The sequence below is a fragment of the Sus scrofa genome, chromosome 1 (assembly GCF_054392235.1).
Source record: "Sus scrofa isolate SSC_HxYL_T2T_F1_AM1 chromosome 1, Sscrofa_HxYL_maternal_Yorkshire_Landrace_v2.0, whole genome shotgun sequence".
Lineage (NCBI taxonomy): Eukaryota > Metazoa > Chordata > Mammalia > Artiodactyla > Suidae > Sus > Sus scrofa.
This window is the reverse complement of record NC_139383.1, coordinates 15,571,471-15,598,576: the sequence shown is the minus strand read 5'-3', so window position 1 is coordinate 15,598,576 and position 27,106 is coordinate 15,571,471. Positions and strand designations below refer to the sequence as shown.

The 27,106-nt window shown below is 46.3% G+C and overlaps 1 protein-coding gene across 1 annotated transcript in view; it reads left to right on the top strand.

Annotated features, from left to right (window-relative positions):
• The first annotated feature begins 1,096 nt into the window (after positions 1–1,096).
• Positions 1,097–27,106, top strand: part of PLEKHG1 (pleckstrin homology and RhoGEF domain containing G1) — a 246,110-nt gene continuing 220,100 nt past the window's right edge. The window contains exon 1 of the mRNA XM_021086797.2: positions 1,097–1,218. The gene's annotated coding sequence lies outside the window, so the exon portion shown is untranslated. The remainder of the gene's footprint in view (positions 1,219–27,106) is intronic.

Here is a 27,106-nt window from a genome sequence, read left to right as displayed (position 1 = left end):
TGTGGAAAGAGAGCTCTGTTGCTCTGTGGCTCTATGGCCAAAACCTTATTTTATATCAGTTCTTTATTATAACTTCCATAACCGGGTACCTGCATCAAAGCAAATAAAAGGAAGAAATCAACAACAGCAATAGCTAATATTCATTCAACAAGTGTGCCAGGAACCTCCTAAGCCTTTCCTGCACATTATCTTAATTGAAGTCACCAGAAGCAACTCTATGAGGTAGGTGCTATGTCATTATGCTCATTTTACAGATGAAGGAATTGAGGCACACAGAGGTCAAATAATTCCCTCAAGGCCACACAGCTAGTATCTTGGAAAGCTGACGGCCAGTAAACCGTCGTGTAAGAGTGCATTCTTACAAACTGCAGAACCCAGTGGAGCCAAGAGGCAAACGCACACGGCTGCCTTTGAAGGGAGGTGAGTGTTAAGAATTCCGTTCGCATGCCTTTGACGTTCATCTTAGTCACCTCTGACTGAAGTCATCGTTTCACTGCACAGCCGGTGCCTTTAAACACCCACCGGGCTGCTGCAAAGGTTAGTCTTCCTCGCCTCCTTTCCCACTTTTACTTTCTCTAGGCAAAGGTTATTTGGTACATTAACTGAGGCGATTAGGGTAATGACGCCTGAAAAACAGTGAGCTTCCTCCCTCCTAGTACCTATTATTGCCCCAGAGCTTCTGTGCGAATACTAACTGGTCGAATGAAAAGCTTTGTCGGGGGTGTTACTTTTACAAAATCAAATGGGAAAGTAGCACGTCGGAGAGAAAGCCAAACCTGAGGAGCCCGGAAAATGAAGAAAAGTGATGCGTCTGCGAAAACAGTAGCAGGGATTTTTTTTTTTTTCTTTTTTCTTTTTTTTTGGTAATTTTTCCCCCAAGGGCTGTAATTTGATTGCTCTCTTTGGCAACGCTCCAGAGTCAAGTCCAAGGGCTTAATCTCTCTCTCTCTCTCTCTCTCCGCCCCCCCCTCTTCCTCGCCCGGAGCGGAGGGGAGGAGGGACCGCGGATCCGCTGCTCGCGACGGCGGGGCCCGCATCCCTGCGCCGGGAGGGGCGGGTCGGGGCGCGGCCGAGAGGAGAGCGCGGCCGAGGAAGAGGAAGTCCGAGCCCGGGCGGCGGTGCAGGGCGCTCGGCGGGCGCCGGAGCCGGCGCAGCGCAGCCGTACCTTCCCGGGCCGACCTGCGAGCGCGACCCGCGCCGGGAGCCGCCCCTCCCCGGGTAAGCGTCCGCTCCGCTGGACACCGGGTCCTTTTTCAGGGATGAGACTGCTCGGCCGGGAGCTCCGGGGAGCGGGAAGGGGACCCGGGCACCCTCGGCCCCGCGCCCTGGAGCCGCAGGTGGAAGCGGGTGGAGCGCAGTGCCTGGGGGCCCCGGTGTCCCGCGCGCTCCCTCCGGGGGGTGGGGGCGGCGGGGTTGGGGGAGCGCCTGGCCGCGGGGACCCGGGCCCGCCGCTGCCCGCCGCCGCCTGGAGGGGGCGACCCGCCTCCGCCGCCGGGCTCCGGGCTCCAGGCCCCCGAGTCCCCGGCGCTCCAGCCCCTCCACCCGTAGCCGCGGCGGCCGTAGCGTTTGCTCTTCGGAGAAGGGCTCCTAAGTGCGCTGAGGAGTGTTACCAAGCCAGCCCCCACCACTCAAACGGGTCAGTCCGCCAACGAGCCCCGAGCGCCCACCGCCCTAGGTCAGCTCCCCAACACCGAGCCCGGCGCCTGGCCCCCCAGGACCGGCGCCCCGCGGTGGGAGTCAGAGGTCAGGGGAGCGCCGTGGAGCATTTGGCTTGAAGGATCCTTGCTTCTGTGGACTTAGCCTCGGTGTCCCCGCTCTGCAGATATGCCCGGGGGTGGGAGGTAGGGGGCGAAAGCCGGCAGTCAGTTCCTGGGGGTGGGGGGTGGGGGGTGGGGGGGTATAAATGGAACCCCTGGTCTTCGGGGACTTTGCGAACTTAATGGCCTAGGAGGACAGCCCGAGTCTGCGGTGATGCCCGCAGCCGGCCTCCCTCTTTGTATCCTCTGGTGAGAGTCTGTTTCTTAAAACAGAAGTCTAAGGAGGTTCTAATTGGGAAAAGTCTTTAAGCTGTTGCATTACATTCTGTTCAATTGAAACAATGAGGTGGATGCCTTTTTTTTTTTTTTTTTTTAATGCTCTGGAGTAGTCTTGTTTGCAGAGCCGGTATTTCATTAAGTCCTGGTCCTTAACTCTCTCTTTGTACCACCCTCAGGCGGCCAGGGCTAAGCTACTGCACGTATTTTTGAAATCGTTGAGGGTGAGTCCGGTAGAAGGCTGTTTGCAGCCGGCATCACGGAAGATGATGTCCGTCTCAGAGGGAGAGTTGGTTTGGGGGATTTTCCGACGACTGGATACAGAACTTCCTTGTGTTTGCTATTTAAACCGGGAGACCAGAATGTTGACTCTAGGTCAGATCTGTCATCGAACAGAATTCCAGGCCTCGGTAGATCGGGTAATGCTATAAAAATGTTTATCAGGTGTTAAAATCAGGGTTTTCGAGCTTCCCAGTTTCTGTAGTTGGCAAACTTTTGAAGAATTTATAGACTTTGGACTTTGATTAAACTCTCTTAAAACATTTCCAGGCCCTTTGTGTCTGGGAAGAAGAACACTCCATTCTAACTTTATCTTTGCCAGGTCAGACCTGAACAAGCCTCCACCTCTGTTGGCCTTGGCTTGCTCCCTCGTGAAGTGATTTAGATGAACCAGTTTCTAAAGCTTCCAGCTCACTTCTCACCCCCCACCCTCTACCCCCGACCCGTAGTACTTACTTGGTCTGCTGTATTTAAGATCTAAATACAAAAGTTGATGGTTTGGAAGTTTCCACTGTGGCTCAGCAGTAGTGAACCTGGCTAGTATCTATGAGGACATGGGTTCCACCCCGGGGCTCGATCCGTGGGTTAAGGATCTAGCATTGCAGCAGGCTGTTTGTGGGTTGCAGATGTGGCTCAGATCTCACATTGCTGTGGCTGTGGTGTAGGCTGGCAGCTGCAGCTCCAATTGGACCCCTAGCTTGGGAACTTCCACATGCAGTGGATATGGCCCTAAAGAGACAAAAAAAAAAAAAAAAAAAAAAGTGGTGGTTTGATATCATGGCCCTTTAACCATCTTTGAGTCTGACCTCCCAGTTCCTCACTTTGTTTTGGTCCTATTTGAAGCCTCATGTCTAAGCCACCAACTCACATGAAGAAATGTTTGCCCAGGGTTCTCCCATCTCATTGGTGTCATCCTCATTAGGCCAGCAACAGCCATCACTGCCTGGCCTTCCTTGTCCCTGGTGTAGCCGCTCCCTGAAGCTTTGTGCGAAAGAGTGGAGCCCAGTGAGGAGCAGTTAGTTACCTGGCAGTCAGATCATGCCCAAATCCTGTTTGCCTTGATGGTTTTCCTAGCTCATCTCCATCCTCACCATGGGTGCCAGCTTCCCTCCTTGACTTCCACATGGATGATGGTACCAGATAGAAGCGTTAGTGTTTCCCCAGGAGATTCAATCTGTGCTTCAAAAACATTAAATGATCACTTTAAAACAAATCAATAGGAAGTGGCGACATCAAATAGTTCAAAAGCAAGCATAGCCAGTTGTGTTTTGTTCTCCTCCTTTGAGGATATGACTTTTAAGGTGATTTAATTAAGATGTAACAGTTTATAGTCTGACACCTAAATATGGGAAAATGCTTGAGGACCACTAAATCTCTTGAGCCCTTAGTAAACTAATAGCAATTCTTGGATCTCTGCTCTGATTCCTAAAGGCTGCAGTCCACTTTTTTTAGAGATTTCTTCTCCCTCCTCCCTTCCACTGCTGGTCCTTGGTCTTTCAAACAATTACCATCGTTGACTCCTCCCATAGGCAGGATTCTCCTAATGGAAGAGTAAAGCTAGAATGGATCTTGAACGATCTAATCTTAAAGATTTGAGGAAGTGCTGGTGGTTGTGAACAAGTGCTCTGAAACTAACTGACCTGTGGATTGCCTCTGTAGCTCAATAGCACTACCGCTATGACCTTGACCCCACCAAGGAAATGATTGAGACATAGATTAATTTATAATTGAGAAAATGTAACAATCAGAGTTGATCATTCTCTCTGATGATCTCACCTTTACTCCTTCCTTCCTCTGCACATCTAGGAAGTTGTGACCCTTCCCTCTTGAGCCAGGCTGAGCATTGATGATTATTCATGAAATCATCTGTAGTTGGTGTTGGGCACATTGTGTGCCTCAAAGGTGATTGGTGTTGATAAACTGAGGTCCAAGAGTGAGTGATTTCGCTGGTGGCTACACAGCTCTCAGTTGGCAGAGCTGTGATTTAACCTGGGTTCCCTTCTTTTTCCCCTGAATTGCACTACCTAGAAATTCTAGATGGTGGCATGGAGACATAGTTTAAAGATAATGGTTCACTATTTCAGAAAAATAATCTCTTGCCTCTTTTGACTGAAAAAGAACATGGTTTCTAAAGCAATGTGCTCATGTGTTCAAGCCGGGATGAGAACAGAAACATTTTCTAGACAAAGACCTTAACAACCTAACACCTGTGTGTGGCAGGCATCTCGAATATTAATGGTTCATCACAGCCTATGCCAGTCTTGCTTCGTAAAATGAAGAGCTGACCCCAAACCATTTGGACATTCAAAGCCATGGCAGTGTGTGCCAAGTAGAACTTACTGACTGCAGGACCCGCTTTCAAGTACTTAGGAGATGACGACATGCTCTGCTTCGTATTGCTTGTGCTGATGAAAAGCAGCAGGTGCTTTAGCAAAGATGATAGAAATATAGGCTGCCCATTACCAATGAAGGGGCCAAAGTTTGCTGTTAAGATAGCTAGGCCACAGGTCATCCAGAGGCTGCAGAACAGCTTCACATATGCCTGGGAGATCCCGTGCCAGTAATTAGGAGTTGCCTGTAGATGTAGCATAGTTTTCATTTTTGAGTCAGACTGTTTTTCTTTTCAGTCTGTGAGCACAAGGTTACCCTACCCCAAATTCTTCTCTGTTGAGAAAGAAACAAACCATGTAAAAATGTCCAAACCTACACACCTCCTTTTGGTAAATAAGGAATTACTGTTTGATGGAAAACTAAAAGGGGCTGGATTCATGGATCCAAAAAAATCCTCAACCCTCCTCTGCTTCCCCCTCCCCATGTAATCCTGGAGGAAAGGCAGCCTGAAGAGTGTTAATGGTAGGCTAAGCTGTGCACCCCCGGGATGTACCAAACTGATGTCTTTAATTAAGAAAGTTGTTTGGGTAAGCTTTAATGACCAGGTTCCTGCCAAGCCTGCAAAAACCACTTATCACTAGCATTAGGAGGATCAAACCATTGCCGCATTCGACCAAAAGCCCTTAAGTGGGAGAAGGACAGTTTTTAAAAATATCAAAGGCGAAGTTGAAAGAGCTGTGAGTGTAACCATCACTGAAACTTGAGGATTCTCAGAAAAGGAATCACTAGGTCAACATCATCACTCCATTCAGCTGCTCTATGTTCGAAGTGGTAAGTAGATCTTAACCATTGTTCACGGTGTGTCCAGCCCCATTAAACACTGACGTAAATGTCCTGGGTCTGAACAGAGATGGAGGAGGAGGAGGAGAAGTTCAAGATCAGGGGGCTGTAAACCATTCCCGTAAAGAGCCAGACAGTAAGTACTTTAGGCTTTGTGCTCCATGTATATCACTGTCGTATATTCTTTGATTCGTGGAAGGAAGAATTGGCTGTTTACACAAACCCTTTAAAATTGTAAAAGCCAATCTTTGCTTGAAAGCCGCAAGAAATCTTTTCACTGGAAATCTAAAAAGTGTCAGTAAACCAAATAGAAAAAAAGAAGAAAAAAACTATGGCAGCTCTCTAAATAAAATATTCGGTCTGTGGTATCCCCAGTATTTTCATGGAGTCCCCAAATGACAACTTTCATGGACTCTATCTAAGCTGACTTGCTACGGATGGACTTATAATCAAATCCCCTGTGTTACTCTTTTGTTTGCAGTCACTGTCCTTTATTTTCTCTTTACACTGAGCTTAGAAATCTCCGTTAGAGCCATCAGTTGACATAGGAATAACAGCACCAAATTTGAACACTCTCCCCTAAGTGAGATGCTGAACAGGGAAAGAAGCTCAGCTGGGATGGAAGAAAGTTTATGATGAAACAGGTCATTGAAGATCCCTGATCAGAGGAGGTGAAGTTCAGGCCCCCCAGGATGGCACCCAAGGCCCTGTGCCCACTCTTGTTTTAGCACCTCCCCATGTATGTGGTATGGCCTTCTCACCCAGGATAGCTCACAGCACCCCGAGTGGGCTGGGCTCTCTCTCACCCATGGTTGGGTCCTTCCATACAAAGCTGAAATAGATATCTCTTCATGGAGCCTCCCCCCATCTCATTGGGAAGAAATGAGGGCCCCTGCATGTCTGTATTAACATAGGCCCTTATACATGAAGCATGTAGAGGGGCAGAGAAGTAGGGGGGTCTGTAGTGGACAGATATCACCTTCGAAGGATGGAGGAACAGTTTTGTTCCTCTGTGTAGCTTCAGGGATCTCATCTTGACATCTTTGGACCGGTCACAGAATCAGAACCATTTCCAAGCTTTGTAGGTGACACACAGTGTGGCCTGGCACCTATATGTCTGGATTTGAAGTCAGGCTGAGCTGATGCCTAGTCCTGGCTTCTCCACTGACCTGCTGCCCCATCGTTAAAGTAAATAATAAGGGAGTTTCTGTCATGGTGCAACAGAAATGAATCTGACTAGTATCCATGAAGATGCAGGTTTGACTCCTGGCCTTGCTCAGTGGGTTAAAGATCCAGTATTGCCGTGATATTCAGTGTAGGTCAATGACACGGCTCAGATCTGGTGTTGCTGTGACTGTGGTGTAGGCTGGTGGCTACACCTCTGATTTGACCCCTAGCCAGGGAACTTCCACATGGTGCAGGTGCAGCCCTAAAAAGACAAATACATAAAGAAGGAAGGAAGGAAAGAAAGAGAAAGACAGGAAGAAAGAAAGAAAGAAAGAAAGAAAGAAAGAAAGAAAGAAAGAAAGAAAGAAAGAAAGAAAGAAGGAAGGAAGGAAGGAAGGAAGGAAGGAAGGAAAATGCAATAAGAATGACCTCTCAATTGCTGGACTAAATGAGATTTTTCCTCTATAAAGCGTTTTACTCAGGGTCTGACAGGTAGTGATTGCTCAATAAATGGCAACTTTTGCTCATTCTTCAGACATTTATTGAGAATCTACTGTGCCTGGAATGACGCCTGATGCTGTTCTAGGCAGAGCAGTGAAGACAAAGGCCATGGTCTCCGTAGAGATGTGATCAGTATGGGAGAGAATCAAGGTGAGGGGTGAACCACCGTAGACTCGTGCCCCAGGAAGTCTGTCAGAGAAGGCAAGATTTGAACTGCAACTTTAATGAATATTCATGAGTCCCTAAGGGACCACTAAGAAAGAAGAAAATACAGCCGACACAATCCCCCATAAGATGCACCCATAAGTTGTAAAAAGAGTGCCTCTTCGCACCAATGAAATGTGTGGTTATTGGTGCTCAGTAAACCTCCACTGAGTGCGTTAGTGTTACTCTCAGGTTGCAAACTAGATTCCGCTCCAAGGGTTTCCACTGTAATTGGGTTTATCTCTTCTGTTTCTTAGACCTGAAAGGCTGCCTTGGAACTGGCAAAGAGTAAAATACAGTCATTTATTGTGAGACCTTTGTGATCCAATGAGCTTGAAAAATAGTTTAAAACCTTCTACTTTGGTCATTTCAGTGAGCAGAGAGTCCTGGTGACCCCTTTGAAGTGAAATTGACCTGCGCATGAGTTGGGAAGGAGCAAAGTGGCTCTTGCAGCCATTCTTTTGGGCAGCTCTCTGCAGAGATGCGTGCATCTTTAATGCACAGAAATGCCTTCCTCAGGGCGATGGAGGCCTTAGCTGGTGCTTACTTCCTTCTGTTTCCCAGAGTTAATTTAACGTAAATACTCCTTCTCTGCTCTGTATCCCAAGGGGCTGATCATTGGTCTAGCCAAGCATGTCCTCTATGGTAATGAAGTGGAAGGAGGGGTTCCCTTTAGATTCACCCCCCCTCCCCCTGGCAAGTCTCTGGGTTTTCCTAGTCCAAGCCCTCTTTCCCCACCCACCTCCCTGCTTGGAGAGCAAAATACTACTTCGGGCTTTGCTTTCTGGCCACCCACTAAACTCTGATCCCTCGGCGAGATCATTTTCTGAACCCAGTTTTCAGCTTTCTCCAGCTCCCCCCTCCGGCTCCCTGCTTCCATCCAAGAGCTCAGTTTCTGGATGGATGACTCAATGGGAGCTTTGACAATCCTTGGCTGTTTCTATCTGGAATAACGTGTGCTTTCATGCTGTTTTGATTTTAATTTCAACATGTCACTCAAGTCCCTCGCACACGTCAGCATGCCGGTGCTCTGCACGTGGCGAGTGTGCCTTTCCTCATGCCCATGGAGTCTGTTCCTCTGGGGGCTCTTTCAGCAGCAACGTTCGCGTCCAGCACCCCGCCTGGCTGGGAGGGGTCTGTGGGCGCCCGGCCAAAGAGGAAGCAAAGTGCGGGCCTTCCTCTCTCCCAGCCACATCCTTCCTCCACCTTCCCCTGCTGCAGGAGGTCTTCGGAACCCACAGCAACTCTAGCTGAGAAAGGAGTCTTTGGAAACAAGTGGATGCAAAGGAAAGGTCATGTGGGGACATTCCAGGGATGGGTGCTAACCCGCAGTGCGGCCTTAGGATGATTTAAGGTCTCTCTCCTTTTGGACCAATGGCTGGCAGGCCGGTTGGGCTGGAGGGGGAGTGTGAGGATGGAGGCCACAGGAACGGGGGGAGGGCTGATCCCAGGCAGAGTTCAGTGTCCCGTGGCTGAGTGATTACAGACAGTCCTCAAACACTAACATCTGTGCTTCTCTGATGTGCTGGGAGAGGGGAAAACTGTAATCTGGGGCCTAAATACACGATCCAGTGTTTGTTCCCTTTAGCCACGTAAACCTGTGATTAGCTTTAAGCATCTATGTTGTGCTAAAATATTCGAGCTGCTTCAAAGGAGGGTATGGGAGCTGGTCTGCAACAACTTGCGGTTTAAATATCCTGTAGTCTCACACGTTGAAAAACCAGACTTGACCAAACGTGTGAATTAGGAAGCATAAGGGTCAAAGTCAGGAATAAAGGATTACGGAGAGGGGCGCAGAAGAGCCACACAAGGGGAAACATAGACCTTAAAAGTTCATTTTTTAAAAAGAAAACCCTTCCCATCATAGATGAGAGTTTTTAGAGAATTACTTGCTAAGGGCTAATGAGCGTGCGGCTCTCAGGGTGATGAGTGAGCAGGAGAGACGGGGGAATGGGCGGAGGAGGGTTGGCTGCATCTAGGGAAGTGCTTTGGGAAATGTTTGCGAGCTTTTGGAATATAGTTACGAAGCAAAATCTTGGTGGTCTTGGCTTTTTTCCACTGTTCTTCAGTGTCTATGTAAGATAAATGCTTATTTTCTTCTCTCATCTTGAATAGTTATTTAGATTAAACGCTAAGGAAGGCCGTTTAATCACAATATTTAATATCTGATCTCGACACGAAAATGCAAGGAAAGTAATGCGAAATAAGGTTTTAGTAGCGTGGAACCTCTGTGGCTCTCAGGTGTGCCCAGCACAAGAAGCCTTGCCACCAGCAAGCTGGAGTCCAGGTGACTACCCAGCAGTGTTATTATTAGGAAGCATGCTTTGTTTCTGTCTTTTTTTTTTTTCTTTTTAGAACTTACCTTAATAGGAAAACCGATACCATCAAGTTCTAAAAATTGAGTTGTGCCGAGCTCTGTAGTAGCTGCGCCTTTCAAAATCCAAAATACCCCTGAGAAGCAAAAAAAGATTTGTTTCATCCTATGATCTGCCACGTCGAGATGCAAGATTTTCTAATCTTACGGTGAAGGAAATTTCCAAATAGGAAGTTAACAGGTGTTTGTTTTTACCTCCTTATATAAATGAAGAAGAGAGCACATTTCTCTCTTTTTTTTTTTTTTCTTTTTTTGCATTTTAGGGCTGCACCTGCAGCATATGGAGGTTCCCAGGCCAGGGGTCTAATTGGAGCTGTAGCTGCCAGCCTACACCACAGCCACAGCAACACCAGATCCAGCCTACACCACAGCCACAGCAACAGCAACGCCAGATCCAAGCCGTGCCTGCTACCTACACCACAGCTCACGGCAACGCCGGATCCTTAACCCGCTGAGCGAGGCCAAGGATCGATCCCACAACCTCAAGGTTCCTAGTCGGATTCGTTTCCACTGCACTACGATGGGAACTCTGAGAGCACATTTCTATACTAGCTAAAGACGTAATCGTGAGCAATAACTATTCTAAACATCCCCTTGGCTTCAGGTTACTGACATGAGCAGAAAACATACTGTGCCAATGTTCAGAAACGAAATACCACACGCCTAAAGGAGAACATTCTTTGTTGATACTTGCAGCAGGCGTAATAGATAGAGCAATCCAACCTAATATTTTCTTGCTTTCTTTGCTTACTTATTGCAGTGCTAGTTCAAGTACTGTTTGATGGGGAAGCAGTGGGCATGAACAGGTTCGTTTGTTTTTCCAAGGTTTGAATATTCAGAGCTGAAATGTGGGAATAGGCTGGAATTAGGCCGTCAGTATGTGTCCTTTGAAGGTTATTTGAGAATGCTTACTAGCAGGAAGGTACAACTATATAGTAAAGATATGATGAGATTCAAATACATTATATATATATATATATATATATAGTACCCCGTACTTAATAAACTCTCGATATATCGTGGCTCTTTTATTATGTTTACTGGGTATCACGCTTAAGTTTTATCCCCTGTTACAAGACGTCTGGAACAATAAACCAACATGAAAATAACTGAGGAAAAACATCTCAGTGGTGGAAGAATGGCCTTTTCTTGAGGCAGAATAAAGGAGAGGGAAGAAGCACTTTGCTCTGTTAGTTTGACCGTGGTAGATAGAGACGGAGTATGCCTTACACTTGGGAATTCAGTTTAGAATTAGCTTATTCAACAAGTAGAACTTCCTAAATTCTGGGGACACAGCGATGAACAAAACAGACCAAGCCTGAAGTGAAGGGGAAAACTCCACATGATGTGTGTTCTTTTAAAAAGGAGGAGATGCGGGTTGGGGGCGGGGGAGGGGCTCTTCTCCCCCCTCCCGGCAGCCCTGGGAGCTATTTGCTTTCCTGTAATAAAGACTCTGCAAAAAGAAAGAAAAAAAAAAAAGGAGGAGATCAGGTGGGGGTGGCGGCTCTTTGCCTGCAGGGTCAGAAAGGCCTATCTGAGCCGGTTGCATGGAGCCAGGGTTTAAACAATAAGAAGGAACCCGGAGAAGATATGAGGGAAGAACATTCTAGGCAGAGAGAAAAAAAGTATGGAGGCCCTAAGAGAGACGGAAGCTCGCTGAGTTCTAGGAAGAGAAGAGCAGACTGCGTGTGTGCATGAGGAGGAAAAAAGAAGGTGGGAGCTGGGGTAGAGAGGCAGGCAGGGCCTGAGCTCGTAGGTCTTTATGTATTAAGGGTCTTTACAATGGCTTAAAAGCACAATGTAGGGGACTCTACTCAATATTTTGTGATAACCTATAAGGGAAAAGAATCTGATAAAGAATGTGTGTGTGTGTGTGTGTGTGTGTGTGTGTGCGCGTGCCTACAACTGAATCACTTTGCTATACACCTGAAGCTAACACAACATTGTAAACCAACTGTACTTCAAATATAGTTTCAAATCAACTATACTTTGAACGGACACACACACACACACACACACACACACACACACACGGATCCCATCAGAACCAATGAGTTCACTCAAGAAACCTGTTAGTAATATGCAGGACCCAGAAGCAGGAACTATAGTGCCAGTGATACAGAACTGATGGAAAGAGTGTGGATCCAGTCTACAATGGGTTTAGTAAGGCAACCTGAAGGCAGGATAACTCTTTGTTGGGTGTTCTTCCAAGCCAGATGCTTGGGAACCACATCAATGATGGAAGCGAGACAGATAACGTAAAACTTCAAATTAACTAGACCCCAACTGGGTGGTCCCTCACTTTCCAGTTTTTTTTTTTTCCCACGTCCTGATCCCTCAGGGACCTCAGCAACCACTTTCAGCACAAAAGCACAGCAAGAATTTAGCTTTCAAACCAATGCGCCTGGGAGTACGTTCTGGAATCGGTGCATCTTTAGCCCAATCCTCTCCCACTTTTTTATGTTTTTATTGATCATTTATTAATTCACATTAATGACGCCCAAGTTGTACACGGTCTAAAATCTTCAAAAAAGATTCCACATTTGTCACACACGTCTCCTTGCTAAATTGAGAATTTTTAAAACCATCAAAGTAGAAACAGCTGGAGTTTTTTAACCTCTTATTAAGCAAAAATCTTTATTAACCAAGAGTTTATTCTCTTCTGATTTGTATTGATCGTTGTGTCAATTATAAGTGACTTGGGAATCACCCATCGTTTGGTATGTTTCATGTGTCTCTTTCCTTTCATTTGAGTAGTCAAAAATTGTCTTCTATCTGAAAATGACCTTCTACGATTTTCCATAAACAGTTAACACATGGGGGCCCGGGGTGGGGGTGGGGGAGCAAGTTGCAAGTTGCAAAGCCATTGGAGGCTTTGGGGCAGGGGAGAGATGTAATCTGGTTAATTATCATTCAGTTGGGAGCTCTAGCAGTGGTACGGAGAGGATGCTGGCAGAGGAGATGGGGGGAAGTGGGTTGGTTCAGCCCTGGACTTGGGGAACACTGCGGCCACTCTTACTTGTTTTGACCTACCTGCTTACCAGCTAGTGTCTGTCTTTTACTTCCTTTGCCCTCCCTCCTTCAGCTCCCCTCCTCGAAGTAACCAGAGCAGCATGTGGCCACGCCGTGAAGCCATGTGGACAAGCTCCCCACCCCACAGCCCGTCCCTCTTCCTTCCAGATGCTTAGCATCTCGCTTCCTCCTCTTCAGCGCTTCAGATGTGGCCTTGCTGATAATCACGTCGTTGTCCACCTTCCCTCACTAGACCACGGGCTCCTTGAAAGCAAATGTTTGAACAAAAATAATTTTTTCCTTTTCCTGGTTGAGATGACCTTGAAGAAATCTGGGCAAAAACCTCTGTTTTTTCACAAATTCATTCAAGAAAGGACATTGTGAGTAGGCAGCTAAATATTTAGAGAAAGGCAAGGAGGAACAGGCGGAGGAGGAGGAGGAGAAAAGAGAGAAGGAAAGGAAAGAGAAGAACGGAAAAGGGAAAGAACAGGAAGCCTCCTGGGGAAACCTGGAGGGGCTCTGGGTAAATGTGTCAGAAAGGTTTCTTCAGAAAAATGTTTTTGTTCAAATAATTTTCTGCAAGAGTCCAGTAGCTACTGGTTTAAAAGTTGTAGGGGTTGCAGTAAATGCAGTGCTCTGTAAATATGTATGTCCGTTGCCTGCCTTGTGCTCATTTATAGTGCGCCTGAAAACTCAACGGTGTTTATTTGTTTGTTTGTTTGTTTGTTAGGGCTGCCCCTGTGCCATATGGAGGTTCCCAGGCTAGGGGTCCAATAGGAGCTACAGCTTCACAGCCACAGCGATGCAGGATCCAAGCCTTGTAAGCAACCTACACCACAGCTCACGGCAATGCCAGATCCTTAACCCACTGAGCGAGGCCAGGAATCGAACCTGTGTCCTCATGGATGCTAGTCAGATTCATTTCCACTGAGCCGTTAATGGTGTTTTTTTTTTTTTTTTTTTAAATAGAAACAACTACAGGGAGTTCCCTTTGTAGCTCAGCAGTTAACAAACCTGACTAGGATCCATGAGGATTCGGATTTGATCCCTGGCCTCGCTCAGTGGGGTCGGGGATCCGGCATTGCTGGGAGCTGTGGTGTAGGTCACAGTTGAGGCTCGGATCCTGCGTGGCTCTGACTATGGTGTAGGCCAGCAGCTGTAGCTCTGATTCGACCCCTAGCCTGGGAACTTCCATATGCCATGGGTGCAGCCCTAAAATAGCATTATAAATAAATAAACAAACAAACAAACAAACAAAGTATTCTGTTAAAAAAACCCAAAAAACCACAGACAAATTGTAGTGGTCGGAAGTGTCTCTGATGTCCCAAGCCAGCTGAGTGACCGCTCTGCATTTCCAGACCAGATATCAGCCCTACTTCAACTGTATAAACATGCCTCCTTATGCACGGGGAGAGCACTCCAGCCCTTTGGGTAGGTCATGCGTCTACTGGCGCGTAGAGATGGTGCCATATTTGCCCTTGTATTCCAGGTGGAGAGCATGGTCCCTGGCACACCGTTGATGTTGAGTCAACGCTTTGACTTGGAGTTTGGTCCAGGTCTCTGTTTCCACTGCAGAGTGGAAGCGAGAAGTCCGATGTTTAATGCGAGAGTGTGGGGTCTGGAAGAAAACCTTAATGCTGGTTTACCAACTTAGAGCTTCAACGTGTAAAAGCAAATTTGAGAAGTCTGTATTTGTTATTCTCATATTCTGAATTTAGCACTCTTCCTGGAAAAAAAAAAATAGAGCTAAACCACATTGTCTAGTGTTATTTTTAGATGGGACAATAATGCTCTGTTATTTGTAAATTTATTAAAACAGGTCTTCGAAGGACCCTTCATGGTGGATGGGTAGCCTTGTTTTAGTTACTCTGTCTATTAGAAAAAAAATCAAATGAGATTTCCCTTGAAATATTCTGATTTAACTTTCTGGCACAACTAGGGAGACCCTATTGTGTTTCAAAATAAATCAAGGGAAAAACTGTGCAGCAGGCCCAACTGAGCCTCCCACTTTCATTCACATGCCTTCTGGGATTTATCTATTGCCTTTTGCACAATTGATTCCAAGTCACCCACCCAGAACGGGGCTCATAATCTCTATTTCCAGACCTACCTCTCACTTCCTGGGGTTGTTTTTTTCCCTCCTTTCCAATTCTGAGTTAATAGTACCACAATTCATTGGTCAGGATAAGCCATTTTCCTTCCCTTTCCGGACTGGTCCAGTCAGTTAGCAATGGCTTCCTAAATCGTTCTCCATCCATAGGCACTTGTTCATGCCCCCTTCCCATCCTTTTAGATGCTCCTATCTTGCCTGGACCATTAGCATGGTTGCTGCACCAACATGGATTGATGTGTCTAGAATACAAATCAACTGTGAATGCGTTGTCATAGAAACCTCCTCTGATGGCTTCCCCCCAAGGAAGGGTTGATGGTAGAACTTCCAGTGGAGATAAAAGCCCCAGGTAGAGAGCCTTTGGTATTTCTCTGGTTGCATTCCCCTCTCAATATCTCAGGTCCAACCCAGAAGCAAACCTTGGGCTCGTCTTCAAAATATCCCAAATCCTACAACTTCTCACCATCTTCACTGCTCCCTCTTGGTCCAGTCCACCTGCTCTCTCTCCCGGGATTAGTGCAGTAGGTCAGCATGAAAAGCCAATCCATCGACCACCCTCCGAGACCCTCCCCAGTGTGGTCCCTGCCTGGATCTCAAGCTCTGATCTATCTCCTGCTCCGCCTCAAGGGCTCACTCTGCCTCCTCTCGCTGGCCTCTCTGCTGGTCCTGAATACGCCATCAAGCCCCAGTCTCCAAGTGTTTTCATGACCTCTCCCTGGAAACTTCTTCCCCAGATGGCAAAGCTTTACCATCTCTCTTTTTTCAGTTCCCTGCCTAAGTGTGCCCTTGGCCATGAGGTCTTCCTGATGGCACTTTCGAAAATAGGAACCTCGCACCTTGGAGGCCATAGCCTTCTTGCCATACATCTTTTTATGCATAGCATTTACAAACACCGAACAAAGGATGCATTTGTTTCTTATCTGTTCTTCATGACAAGAGAGGCCTTATGATGCTCATACTGTATTTCCAGTATTTAGAACAGTGTCCAGCTTGAAGAACGGAACAAACATTTCTCAAATTAATCCACATCACCTTGGCAATTGCCATCTCTCTTCCCTCTAAGTCAGGTAAATTCTGGTTGCCTGGTACTCCTACACATGTTCCAGAATGGACATCAATGCCTAAGGTGTTGTGTGTGTGTGGACATGGGTGGCTGAGTGGGTGCATGAGTAGGAGCAGGAGTGATGGACAGCCTGCCCTAGGCCTCCACCTTCTTTCATCCTCCATCCCTGCCCTCATCCTCCTGAGCCTCAGAAGAAGCTTCCTTTGGGGGACCAGCTGGGCCTCTTGCCTGGCACCACTCAGCCCAGCAAATCTTACTCTTGGCTGTTCTCCTCTCTCTGCCTTTTCCTCCACTGTATGCACAGCACCACCCAGAAAATATCAGGTCACTGCTTGATAATTTAGGTCTATTCTTTTACCCTTCTTTTATGCAGATGCCGTTTATCCATCAACACAGGCAGTGTGGCATGCTAGTTAAACATTCAGACTCTGGCGCTGGGCTACCTGAATTCAAACCGGCTTCCAGCACTCAGAGTTTTCGTGACCTTGGACAGACTCTTAGCCTCCCCACGCTTAAGGTCAGCCTCTTCCAGATGAGGAAAATAGTACTAACTTCCAGGGTAAAGCGTCAAATCCAATCATTCTTTAATAAGTTTGTAAAACCTAGCATTGATATGGAGAAAAAGTTAGGTAAGTGTTCGCCATTATTTTCATTACAATTTTTTAAAATGGGCGTCTTTTAGAAAATTCAAATTGCTCTCTTCTTTCTCAGAAAACTGGATGTCCTTTAATTACCATTTTATTCCATGTCGTGTGTATTAATGCCTCATCCTGATGCACTTATCAACTCATCCAGGTCTTCTTAATGTACACGTATAAAATAAATAAGTATTCCCTGTATGTAGAAATACTGTATTTATCCACCCTCCTCTCAGCATCTCCCACCTCCCCTCCCTGCTTTATTTTTCTGCACAGCACATCTGCCTGATTAGCAAACCATGAGTTACTGTTTATCTGTCAAGCTCCATGGAGGGAGGACTGCATCTTTTAATTAAGGGAATTTCCAAATAAGCACAAGTAGAGAAAACAGTATAATGGACCCCCATGTACCCACCTTCCAGAGTCAACCATTGTAAACATTTTGCCAATCTTGTTTCATCTGTTTTCCCATGACCCCCCGCCCACACCTTGTAGTAAAAGCACATCCCATTTACCATGTGGCTTTACCCAAAAATATTTCAAGATGCATTTCCAGATGACTAAGAACATACTCTCCCATGTCACCACCACCCAATTCATACACCTAATAAAAATAACCATAGTTCCTTCATGGCGATTCTTCCTCTGTCCATAGTCACCTTTCCATTAGAGCTGGAGGTTTTTGGCCTGTTTTGTTCACTGCCCCCTCCCAAGTCCATAAGAGGTACTGCAATATTTAAATGAATAAGTGACTAAATTGTATTTTAAATGTTTATTTGGGGAAACCAACTCCATAAAAATATGATAAATGATGCCTGTGACCTTGGGCTAATAGAAGAAAGCCCACTCGACTCGTAAGGTAGCTGAGGCATCCTGCTGTCTAATGCTTACAAATGCTGCAGAACCAATACCAGTGTCTTTTCTTTTCTTTTTTTTTTTATTACTCAAATGAATTTATCACATCTGTAGTTGTATAATGATCATCACAATCTGATTTCACAGGATTTTCATCCCACAGCCCAAGCACATCCCCCCACCTCCCAAACTGTCTCCTCCGGAGACCATAAGTTTTTCAATGTCTGTGAGTCAGCATCTGTTCTGCAAAGAAGTTCCGTCTGTCCTTTTTTCAGATTCCACATGTCAGTGAAAGCATTGGATGTTGGTGTCTCATTGTGTGGCTGACTTCACTTAGCATGATAGTTTCTAGGTCCATCCATGTTGCTAAAAATGCTGAATACCAGTGTCTTTTCATGAGCAGATCCCTTTGGAGTTCTAACTTGGGCTAAGCTGTCTTTGAACCTGCCTCTCTCGCCTCCAGGGAGCCTGAGATTCCTCTTTTCCTCCCTTCTGGAACCCGGGATGAGGTTAGCTCGCTTCCTGCTTTTAGAGTTGAAAGGACCGCCTTTTGACTACGGACTGTACTGCTTCCGAGCGAGTTCGTCTCTCAGGAAGCGGGGGATAATTGTAACTAGTGGAGAGGGTGGTTGTGGACGAATTGTGGATAAACTGTATCACAGTACTTGGCCTTTAGCAGCTGTTTAAGGACAACTGTGATTTCTCCCTTGTCACCAGCCACGATTGTTGGCAGTGTCCAAGGTGAGGGTTCCCAGGCTCGAGGGAAAAGCCCCCAAAGGTCAGCTGGAGGCCACAGGTCACGAAGTGGATGCCAGCTCTCGACAGTGCTGCCTCCCAGCCCGGCCTCCCTCCCCTCCATCCAGACTCTGTGTGTCCAGATTGGCCCTTCAAGTTTTCCCACTTCTGTTGTTTCTTGTGTGATGGGAAAGCCATATTTTAGTTTTACTTCTGGACAGTGCTGCTGACTTTTTGAGGGTCCCTTTGAAGAGCTTTAACTTCTAATGAGACTTAAAATTCTTATAGGGAGTTCCCTGGTGGCCTAGCAGTTAAGGACTCAGTGCTGCCACTCCTGTGGCTTGTTGTCATTGCTGTGTTTTGGGTTGGATCCTCGGCCTAGGAATTTCTACATGCTATGGGTACAGCCAAAAAAGAAAGAAAGAAAGAAAAATTTCTTAGAGTTCTACCGTCTTCTTTCGAGTAAACAGTAGGGAAACATATTTAAATAAAAATCTGGTTTTGGAGTTCCTTCATGGCTCAGTGGAAATGAATCCAACTAGTATCCATGAGGACATAATGGATTAAGGATCCGGCATTGCTGTGAGCTGTGGTGTGAGTCGCAGACATGGCTCGGATCTGGCGTTGCTGTGGCTGAGGCATAGGCCGGCAGGTGCAGCTCTGTTTCGACTCGTAGCCTGGGAACTTCTATATGCCATGAGTGCTGCCCTAAAAAGACAAAAAAATAAAATCAGGTTTTGTGCTCTCCTATAACTGTTCATAGTTATATCACCTCCCCAAAGTTAGAGCTCTAATTTTTCTAACCCTTGAATGAACGACTGGGTTATACTTTTGGTCCCTATCTAAGGTTATTGTCAGGCACATTGGGGTCCCTAATAAATCCTGAGGTCACAACTGGTCTTGTCAGTGACACATTGGTAAATCACTGCTCACACTAGGTTCAGATACAAGGTTAGTCTTCCTCTCTGGTCTAACCCATGGTAGGGCCTTTCTTACCTTCACGATTTTCAGTAGTTGGTTGCCCTCTATTTCCGAGAGCACGCCTTGCTCTGAGGCAGCTTGACCTGGAATTTGAGGTGAATAATGCTTTGGATAACCCAGAACTTCAGCAAAGCTCAGTCCCTCTCCGCGGCCCAGAGAGTTTCAAAGTTTTAGCTCTGACTCTGGTAGCTTCGTACCTGCACATACACCATGGAGCCTTTTCCTGCAGGGCGTGTCTGTGCCCCCTCCTCCCCAGCCAACCCCAGGGTCCAATGCAGAGTCCCCATGTGCTCTCATTTGGCCTCCTTCACCCCTCTGAAAACTGCCCCTGCTTTATTTCCCTTCCTCCTCCATCGCAGCCCCTTCTTTGAAAATCTCCCCAAAGGAAATCTTGTCATATGCATAGACTTAAATTCTCACAACAGGAGAAAGAATGCAGATGTAAAGTCACAGAGGCTAGAATTTTTCGTGAGAATAAACAGACCGAAGGGGAATTGCAATGAGTGACGTCTGCTGTAAGGAACGGAGCAGAACTTCTAAGTAAGGACCAGGGAGACTGGAAGAGGCAGGGCATCGGGGGACGGGGAGGGTGATGGTTATGAAGCTTTACCTCGGGTTCCCATTTGCCTCTTGTCTTGTAGTTCCTTGTTGTGCTGAGGAGCAGTGGCCTCTGGACTGATGGGTGTGGCAGTGGGGGCGGGGACCGTGGGAATGACAGCTGCCACTGACCAGTGCAGGCAGTGCTCCAGAGGCTCTGCACGTATTTACTAATTTCACACTCACAACGCTTTGAATACATGCAATCACTGCCATTTCATAGATGAGGAAACTAAGATACAAAAACAGTTAGATAACTTGGCCAAAAACACCCAGGGAATGAACAACTGCCTTGGGAATCAGTGCCCAATAGACTGGCTTCAGCATCTTGCTCATAGTACATTTGGTATATGAGTTAGGATTGGATTTGGCCGCAAGAGATGGGGACACAGGACTCACAGGTTGAGTGGGTCTGAGACTCGTAGATGGCTCTCTATTCATGGGGACCCGAGCTCCTTCTATCTTGTTGCCCTGAGCGATGTTATCTTCATTATGGGCGGCCATATGCAGTCAGCCCTCTGTATCCTCGTGTTCCACTCCTGCCAGTTCAACCAGCCTCGCTTCAAGATTGTTTGGTCGAATCTGAGAATGCAAAACTCATGGATGCTAAACCTGCAGGTACAGAGAGCTGACTGTATTTAATGCACTGCCCCATCTTATATGAGGGACTTGAGCACTTGGGATTTTGGCATCTATGAAGCCTCCTGGAACCAACCCCTGAGGGTATGGAAGGACCACTGTTCCTAAATTAAAATTGAGGCTTGTGTGCCTGCCGAAGACAAGAAGGGCTGGTTGGAGTACAACTCTCTCGATAAGAGAAAAAGAAGATGACATCACAAGGCCGGTGTTCCAGAGGGAAGGGGCACCAATAGCCAAGGTCTCTGAACCGTCCTGCTTGAGTGCCTTGCAAAGCTACAGCTCATGGTAGCTACCGAGGTGTTTGATTGACTATTGGAGGGTCTTCTTTAAAGGAGAAAAGCTATACTGTTTACCATCTGGCAGGATCCTCCACTTCATTACAAATACATATTAGAGCGAGTGATTATTAACAACGGGGCATTTCCAACAAACATTTCATCCCTGCAAGGGCTATTTCCTAACAGGGCCATAAGCGGTCTCTTCTGGGGAGGAAATTTCTCAAGATGCTAATCATCACGGTGTGTCCATCATTCATGGTGACGATAGGAAACAGCTGAAAACTGATACGGTTTACTCGCCTCCTTCAGCGTCGTGTCTTGTAAGAACTTGCTTTGTGCTAGTCAGGCCCTTGCCTGAAGGACTCTCCATTGGGACTGAACTGATTCATCAGAGAAATGATGGAGGTTGTAGTATGACAGGAAAAAAAAGAAGGTAAATATGAAGTTCTACAATTAAGACCTAAATTGAGGGAGGAATGATTTAAACGTTAGAGGATTAGAAAGAAAATCAAGAAATTGGATAACACAGATTTTGACCAAGGTTAAGAATTTGAAGAAGTGTGATGGAGCTATATGGTCTGTTTTTTCAGAAATACAGATTCTGTGAATTTTCCTCTATTGCATGTTCCCAGAGAATTACAGGAAATCCTTTCCAGCAGGGTATCCTGAGTCGGAGCATTTGTTAAGTTTTTTTTTTAAAAAAAACAAAAAACAGCACTCATTTGGTGTCATGCTTCTGGTGGAGATTATAGAATCCATTATGCTTCACTGAGTTTGAAGGACCACAATCACTTTAATCACACTTGTTTTCATGGTGGCCCAAGAAGAATTAAGAGACTTGCTTTTTAAAAAGTTTTTGCTGAGACAGCGCTTTCGTTCTCCAGTCGAGTCAATGGAATTGTCTTCTATTGGAATTTCAACATCAGACTTGATGTCCCAGTGAGATATAAAGATGAGTTGATGAGAAGTAACTCACCAGTTAATTACCAGTGTGGCAAAATAAACACGTGCTTTAAAAGTGCTTGAACATGGCTCGGGACGTTCAGAAAACGTTGGTTGGTTACTGTGAAGTCTTGGAAATAGAAATCTCTAAATCTCTTTGGCAGCATTTCCCAGAGAACTCAGTATGGTTTGGGGGTTTGGGTCTAACTTCAAGGTGTTTATCTCTTTCTTTCTGAGCTGCCCAAGAAAATTAAGAACAGCGATGCTGATGGTGAGTGGAGAATAAAGCTGCCAACTGGTGTGAGTGCCCTTGCGAGGCCCAGAAGCAGAGCGCTCACCAGGGCTTATAAATGCAAAGGATTTCCTTCCATTCTCTGAGGACGTTTGACAGACAAATGATTGCAGCTTACTGATGGGCATATCAGCAAGCTTTGTTTTGAGGAGGGCCTGGGGTGTGGGAACAGGTCTTAAGGGGCAATAGAAAGTGAATATGGTATGTGCTGGTAAATGTTTAACCAACAGTCGGAGTGGAGGTGGAGGCTGTGTGTGTGTGTGTGTGTGCACACGTGTGAGCACAGGAGACATGCATATATACATATATACATATGTTTATGATAAATTGTACTAATATCAAGGATATATAGCACACCATTTGCAAATCACAATATAAATTGATTCTCATAGAATGCTTTTGTTGATGTTTGCTGAGTCTCTTATATTCATAACAAACTTTTTTTTTTTTTTGATCTTTTTAGGGCCGCAGTCGCAGCATATCGAGGTTCCCAGGCTAGGGGTTGAATCAGAGCTGTAACTGCTGGCCTACACCACAGCCAAAGCAATGCCAGATCCTTAACCCTCTGAGCGTGGCCAGAGATCAAACCCGCGTCCTCATGGATGCTAGCCAGATTCGTTTCTGCTGAGCCACAATGGAAACTCCCATAATCAATCTATTAATAGGTGAATTTAGTCTCATCATAAACAGTGTTAGATATTTTCTTTCACATTAATATGACAAAAATGAAACAATGAAGGTATAGATCAGAGCTTCATGCTTTCATCAATGACATGAGACTCCTCGCATTGAATGCTGGATGATTTTTTCCTCATTTTGTGGTGCTCTTTATACAATGTAATAGCTCCAGACCTAACACCCTTTTATGTTTTCATCTCTGTTATCAACATTTTTTTTCCATCACTTCCTTAGACGTGAAGAGAACAGATCAAGCCCAGATTTATAGCATTTGCCAGGTTTCATGGTGTAAATATTCCCACTGTCTCTGTTTCAAGCTACCAATGTGACATCATTACGTGCAGAGTTGGAGAGAGAGGCGTAATATTCTGCCATGAACAGCCATCAATACGATATTTCTACCATGTAGAAAAAAGAGATGTCAACATGTAAAATAGAGTAAAACGGCAAATGAGTTTTGAGGATTTATACCTTTGTTTGTGATACCATGTAATTTTAAGATTACATTATTTACATTTTAGTGATGATTTTATTGAACTGCTGACTTGCAAAATTCCTGAAATTTATGAATTGGCTTTTGTGAGATGCTAAGGAAAGGAGTGGGAGCGTGCCCTCCCAGTATTCCAGAAGCATCGGAAACAGAACTAGAGGGCTCCTCTGGGAAGCTTTGGGCCTGATGAAATATATTTTGAAAAGCAGGGGTGATTTTCCTACAGGTGTGGGCCACATGCATTTGGGTAACTCAATACGAGTGTTCTCCAAGTTGCTAAGGACAGTTAAATCCAAAGGGGTGCAGCCCTGGCCAGCCATTGCTGGGGATCTCTCACTGGTCACCCCAGGCTTTTTACTTACTTGGGGCTGAGGTGGGGTAACAGCAGAGGGAAAGGGAAAAAAAAAAGTAATGAGACACCAACATCCAATGCTTCCACTGACATGTGGAATCTGAAAAAAGGACACAATGAACTTCTTTGCAGAACAGATACTGACTCACAGACTTTGAAAAACTTACGGTTTCCAAAGGAGACAGTTTGGGAGGTGGGGGAATGTGCTGGGGGTGTGGGATGGAAATTCTATAAAGCTGGATTGTGATGATCATTGTACAACTATAAATGTAATAATAAATTCATTGGGTAATAAAAAAATTTTTTTTAAAGGTGTAGACCTGCGTGGGGGACCAATCCTAGACCTTGTGACTCAAGTGCTGGCTTTACTCAAAGTTCTACCTACTGAGAGATCCATGTTGGTCAAAGACATTGAGGGGGGTGGGTCAAAGGTCAGCTCTGCTCTGCGCTCAAGGTTCCTCTGCACGGTCTCAGCACCCCTGCTTGCTTTAGCCTTCCCACCTGCCCTCTGTTCCTGCAAATGCATTCCTTTTCTTTCCCACTCTCCCCTCCTCTGCCCGTGTTGAGTTTCCCAGCTTTCTCCTTCTTGGCATCTGCTCAGACCTATCACCCAGCTCAGCAAATAGGACTCTCAGAATCCATGCTCTGGAGTTCCCGTTGTGGCTCGATGGAAGCCATAGGTACTCGTCAGTAACAAGCTCGACTAGTATCCATGAGGACTCAAGTTCGATCCCTGGCCTTGCTCAGTGGGTTAAGGATCCGGCATTGCTGTGAGCTGTGGTGTAGGTCACAGACGCAGCTTAGATCTGGCGTTGCTGTGGCTGTGGTGTAGGCCGGTGGCAATAGCTCCAATTAGACCCCTCGCCTGGGAACTACCATATGCCGCGGGTGTGGCCCTAAAAAAAAAAAAAAAAAAAAAAGAATCCGTACCCTTTAGAGGGCCAGAGAAGGTTGTAAAAGTAGACCCATTTTTCTGACACATTTTCATTTGTATTAATTCGGTATGAATTAATTCATTAATGTTAAATTAATTCAGCTTTATTCCTAAGACCCATCGAGACCCTCTCTACTAAAGCGCAGATGAGGAAGTGGAAGAAGGAAGGTCATTCTGGACCAGGGAGCCTTTGAGGACCCAAGGGTGGTTTCTATGGAGCAGGTGGAGAGGTAGAGCAAATGCATGCTTCTGGATGCTTTTTCTCCTCAGACGTGGAGGAAGGAATGTTCTGTCTCCCTGTCTCCCTTCCACTTGGCGCCGCCCGTAGCTCCAGAGCCCCAGAGCTCCGAAGATCACTAGTCTGCTTCTCACAGGAGCAAATGGTAAAAACCAGATCTGAGTTCTAGCTGGGACGGTGGAACTTTTAGAAGCACAGCCCACTTAAAATTTGGGTCAAAAATTGATTTATTTTTCCCAAAAGATGGGTTTTGAATTAAGGAGGGTGTTTTTGCAGCAATAAAACTCTTAGGCTGCTGTGCCTTCCCTCTAAATGCCACGTTTCTTGGATCGTAATAACACAATCCTCTTTATATTCTTGTTTTGTTTTGTTTTTTGTCTTTCTGTCTTTTTAGGGCCACACCCGCGGCATGTGGAGGTTCCCAGGCTAGGGATTTAATCAGAGCTGTAGCTGCGGGTCTACACAACAGCCACAGCAATGCGGGATCCAAGCTGAATCTGTGGCCTACACCACAGCTCATGGCAATGCCGGATCCTTAACCCACTGAGCAAGGCCAGGGATTGAACCAGCATCCTCATGGATACCAGTCAGATTCATTTTCGCTGAGCCACGACGGGAACTCCTCCTCTTTATATTTTTATTGTTTATTTTTATTGTTGTCTTTGGGTTTCCTTTTGTTGTTTACTTTACCGTATATGCTTTTATAATTTTTATTGCATTTTTAATCAGGAAAGAAATTTTTGTATTCACGAAGGGAAAGGAAAACACCAATCCAGTTTGGTCACTAGAAAGAGCTCTGAGCCTGTACTCCTCAAAGTCCTTGCCCGGCCGGCCGTGGGCAGGACGCCCCAGACACGGGGCAGCCTGGCTGTGTTCTCCCGGCAGGAAGCCACCCTGACTCAGTGGCCTCGCAGCTCTGCCCGTTCCTGGCCACATCGAGGCCAGATGTGGCAGGTCCCGATCCCCACAGGAGAGTTGCTGCAGCCTCCTGGCCTGTCCTTTGTTCCCCAGACCCCTTCAGTATTTGTGCAAGCGGGGAAGGGCTCTGTGTAAACACGGTCACTCCCTCTGTGACCATCGGGCGCCACACCCCCTCCATCCAAGTGGGGGCCAACAGAGCCAATTATGCGCTCCGTTTTGCTTATCTTTTAAATTGCCAGGTCTTTTTGACTGACTTAGCTTTTTTTTTTTTATAGTTGTCTAGACTTCTGCTATAATGAGATGTGTGTGTGTGTGTGTGTGTGTGTGTGTGTGTGTGTGTTCATTCAGTTAATGTCTGTGTGCCTCCACTATGCCAGGCATCCCTCCTTTGCCATGCAGGCACTTAGGGTACAGGGGTGAACAAAACTGCCCTCGTGAAGTTTGTATTCCCTGTAAGGGACAATGCAAACATCAAACGTTACTAGGAGCGACCAGTGCGATGAGAAAGGTAAGGCCAGGGTAACAGGACAGAGCAGGAACTGGACTGGACTGGGGAGGGAAGGCCTTTTTCCTTCCCGTTACCCAGATGCGTCTCGGTTGTTGATGTTAGCCTAGGGGAGTTCCCGTTGTGGCGCAGCAGAAATGAATCCAACGAGCATCCATGAGGATGCAGGTTTGATCCCTGGCCTCGCTCAGTGGGTTGAGGATCCAGTGTGGCCGTGGGCTGTGGTATGGGTCACAGATGCAGTTCGGATCTGACATTGTGTGGCTGTAATGCAGGTCGGCAACTGGGGCCCCTAAGCCTGGGAACCTCCATGTGCCTCGGGTTTGGCCCTAAAGAGACAAAAAAAAAAAAAAAAGAAGTAGTAGCCTGAAGAAGGAAATAAAACCATGCGTTTATCATATCTCTGTAAGGAAAAGAAAAACCTCTGGCTTCTCTTTCTTGGGTGGAATCACCGAGGTTCCTGGCCTCAGTTTCCTAATGTGAAGATGCATTTAGTAACAGGTACCTGCTCCTGGAGTGTTGCAGAGAGTAACTGAGTTAGTGCCTGTAATGTGCTTAGAACAATGCCTGCAGATAGTTAAGTCCTCAGAGGGTATCTGTGCTTCTCTACAGTAAGGATATATCCTAAGGAGCTAGCGCTTGGCCTGGGAGGCCAAGTTCCAGAATAGCAGGATGCTGGAGCTGCTGCTTCAAGGGGAGGCAGTAAGTGAGCCCCAATCTCTGGGAACCTCAGCTTCCCTCTTTGTAAAATGGGATCCTCTTTGCCCACTAGCCTCAGAGGGTTTTGTTGTGCAAATCAATTGAAACATGAGAGCACAGTTTGAAAACTGGGAAATACTACTGGAACCTTGACAGTGGTATTGAGGCCCAAGAATAACCCTTTTATGGTATCTAATCATGAGTGCTATCGAAACACACATCGTGGAATTCCTGCTGTGGTGCAGTGGGTTAAGGATCCAGCATTGCCACAGCTATGGCGGAGGTCGGAGCTGTGGCTCAGATTCGCTCCCTGGCCTGGGAACTTCCATAGGCCTTGGGTGTGGCCATGAAAAAAAAATCATAAGCCCTTCTTGTCCTTCCTTTATGAGGCCTGTTTTCCATTTAGGTGACATTTTGT